Below are 4,241 nucleotides of genomic sequence, written 5' to 3' on the forward strand. Positions count from 1 at the left end.
ATAAAATCGATAATGAAATTTAAACAAGAAAAATTCATTTATCAAATTAAAATATTTCTAAAAATTTTTATTATCATTTCCCTCCCCCTCGATAACAAACAAACAAACAAACAAACAAATCAATGCAAACAAAAAAACATGTCACTTGAAAAATAAACGAAATTTAGTATTGTCTTTTACTTAAACCTGATTTTTTTCTAATTCCACGAACAAAATTATTTTTACACACACACACACATATATATATATATATATATCGAATCATAAAAATTATTATTATTATTATTATTATTATTATTATTATTATTAATTATTATTATTAATATTTTTAACAAAAAAAATAATTTTTTCCCTCCTTTTTTAGTCGTCCCCTCAATGAATTCATTTAAATATTTTAATTGTAATTAAATTAAAATTTATTTTATTAACGCGAAAAAAATATTAAAATAAATATTCAGGTAGCTGTGATGATGATAATAATAATAATAAATAAATACATAAGTTTAATAAGGTGGGAGCAAGAGAAAGAAACATTGAGATACATTGAGATTACACCGCCATGATTTTTATAATCGATAATTTAAGGAAAAATGATATCTGAAGGGTGATGGAACGTTTTGATATATATATATATATATATGAAAGAGAACAATACGATCGAGATATCGAATGAAATAATAATAATAATGATATGTTCTACGAAAATGACGGAGTAGATTAAAGCGAAAAAAAAAGAAAAAACATTGAGGGTGGCTTTTTTTTAAAGAAAGGAAATGACAAAACGCACTATTATTACGTTAAAAAACAATTTTTTGAATGATTATTATTGTTTTGTAATTAATAACAGGAATTTCATAGTAAAAAATAATAATAATAATAATAACAATAACCCTTTTTTTACGTGTACGTGTCAACAGATCGTGAAAATCACGTTTTTCTTAAAATTACACTTTAAAAAAAAAAAATGAATGGTGGTAGTAAAGAGTTTTAAATAAAAAAAAAAAATTGTTTTTACGTGTATACTACAAACGTTTGTCCTCGTTAAAAATTATTATTATTATTATTATTAATAAGAGAATTTATTTATTTAAAAACATAAAAAATTATTTATTATTAATAATCCAGTTCTCTCATCTGACATTAAGATAAAAATAAAAAAGTTTAAAATGTTGTTGTTTGTTTTATTCGTGCAATGTCGAGACCTATTCGACCTACTTTTAAACACATAAAAAAAAACTTGATTATGAGAAAATTACAAAAAAAAATAATTTTCTTTTTTAAAATAAACCACAAAACGAAAAAAAAAAAAAAATGTCAAAAAAAAAACTAACCAATTAACGAGATATATCGATTTCGATTCGATTTAATCGAAACGAAAACGATTTTTTTCCCTGTCGAAACATGAAATTCGTAAAAAAAATTTTTTTTTTTTAAACGATGGATCACGTTTTACGCCATATAATCGATCGTGGAAAATTAACGATAGATGAAAGAAGGAAATAAATTTTTTTAAATTTAAATCTCAGAGGTCAAAAGGTCATACCGCCAAAAAAAATTGCTTTAAACAATTAAAACGTAAAAATTTTCTCAATTTAATATCGTTTAAATAATTTCAAATCGGAATAGTTATTGATAAACGACGAATGACGCAGTAAATCCTCCCCCCCCTCCTACCCCTTCAACCCCCCCCCAAAATATAGAAAGTAAACAAAGGGTATCGACAAAGTGTTGCCACAATTACAAAAAAAAAAAAAAAAATTAAACTTAATTTAATTTAATAGAAATATAAAAAGAGAAAGTTTTTATTTATTTATTTTTCAATAAAAAAACGTAAATGATGACCTTTGAACTGGGAGAAATTTGATTTATAGTAATTTTTTATATATGTATATAATGATTGCGTGTCGTTTTTTAATAACATAATAAACGATAGTTAAGTAATCATTTAATAATAATTTTTTTAAATAATTCAAAAGTTAATAAAAAAAAAAAAAATTATAATTTAAAACGCATTTAATGTGTTTTGCTTCTGTTTTTTTAAACTGTTTATTATTATTATTATTATTATTATTATTATTATTATTATTATTATTATTATTATTAAATATCTGTTAAGTTTCAATAATACTTAGCGATGATGATGATAATAATAATGGTTATGTCGGTTTGGCTAAGTTTAGACAAAAAAAATAAGAAAAAATTTAATAGTAACCGGCCGCCATATTACGTCACGAAAACGTGGCAGTAGATTTTTACGTCTCAATTAGCAATTTATTAAAATTAAATTTAATTAAAAATTTTAAGTTTTTTTTTTTTTTATTTCCTTTGAAAATTTTCCAATGAAATAATTCAAAGGATTTAAAACAGATGTTTTTGTGTTCGTTCGTTCGTTATTAAAAAAAATAAATACATAATAATAATAATTTATTATAACTTTTATTATTCTCTTCAATAATGTCTGACAAATGAATGTAGAGAAAGAGAGAGAGAGGGGGAGGGAGAGATGAAAAGAAAAGAATAACAAAACTAAAAATGAATTTTAAAAAAATTATTATTCAAATTCATTTTTTAAAATAATTGTATGTCGAGTAGTAGGCGTATCGGATGATCTCCAAAGGTTGTTTATTTTCTTGTGTACGAGTGTGTGCGCGTGCGCGTGCGTGTGTGTGCGAGTGTGTGTGTGTACCTTTCTAATCCTGACTTATACTTGTCTTTGTCAGATTAAAAAACTAATTTTTGTGTAGGTGGTACATAAATTTAGAGTAGTGCAACGCCCCACGTGATTTAATGTTGGTGTCAACAAACGTTCAATAAGAATAAGTTTAAATAAAAAAAAAAAAAAAATGAATTTGTTTTGTTTGTTGTTTGTTCGTTTGTTTGTTTCCTCATTTCGATCGAATGGAAATAATATTTAAAAAAAGGATTACAAAATGAAAAAAAATTGAAAGTAAAGAGAGAGAGAGAAAGAGATGATGCGAGTTAAGAAAAACGTTTTTCGTGATGAATAAAAAAAAAAAAAAACAAATAGCAGAAGACATTAAATAGCAGAAGACATTGAATAGCAGAAGATAAAAATGAATGAGAGAGATTTTTAGGCACCACAATAAACTTTTTCGCAGAATCTACAAAAAAATAAATTCTTAAATAAACAAAATCATGGATCGATGGATGAACCACCCCCCCGACATTTTTTTTTTTTGACATTTTTTTAATTGACAACAGAAAAAAAAATGTGACAGACATCTTGTCTGTTTGTTACCCGAAGGATTTGACAGAACAAAATTTAAAAAAAAAAAATTCTATCGTTATTGTATTAACGAAAAAATAATCCGTTATATCAATTTGCGTTTAGCACGAGGAAAATAAAAAAAAATTTTTTTGCAGGTACGTTCGATTACCGTTACTTTTTTTTTTATTTTCCTTTTGTGCCTGAAAATAATAAAAGATTTAATGATAATAATAATAATGAAGGAAAAAAAAATGTGTTTTATGTTATTGAATTCGAAAGTTGTCATTATACGTTTTGAAAAAACCTTAAATTAACCTCATTTAAAAAGAAAAAAAAAGTTTTTTTTTAAACCTTTCGAAATAATAATAATAATAAGTTTTTTCCAAATTATTTTTTTTAATATTGAAAAACTTATAATTTTCTTCCAACCTCCCTCCCTCTCTCCCTCCCTCTCTATTATATAATAACTAAAAAATTATTTTTTTGTATAAACCAGACATTTTTATACTTGACCAGACAAACACAGACGATTTTATATATAATAAAGATATAATAAAAAAAAGTTTTATTATGAAAAAAAAGGTGTTCGTAGCACCATTAGGTTTAACTTGGTTTCCCCATTTTATTATAAAAATTCATAACAATAATAATAATAATAATCAGAAAAGAGAAGAATTGTGTGTGTGTGTGACACAAAGAGTTTACTAGAAAATTTATATATGTGAGTATAGCCTAAATGGGGGTAACGTCCGACTACGAAAACAAAGAATTCAAAAAAGAAAATCTAGGGAGTGTATATACAATAATACAATACCCAACCTTACCGGTTCAGGTAGGAGAGGACAAGGGCCGTGACCTACCAATGCAAAAAAAAAAAAAATCCAATTGAATTTTTTTTTTTTTTTTCACTTTTACGACTCTTTTCATTTTTTTTTATTGGTACTATTCAATAAATGTAAATTCATTCGAAACCATTTTTTTTTTTTCTATAGCAATGGGGACTCTAAAGAAA

The sequence above is a fragment of the Pediculus humanus genome, genomic scaffold (genome assembly GCF_000006295.1).
Source record: "Pediculus humanus corporis 1103172108214 genomic scaffold, whole genome shotgun sequence".
In the NCBI taxonomy this organism is placed as follows: domain Eukaryota; kingdom Metazoa; phylum Arthropoda; class Insecta; order Psocodea; family Pediculidae; genus Pediculus; species Pediculus humanus.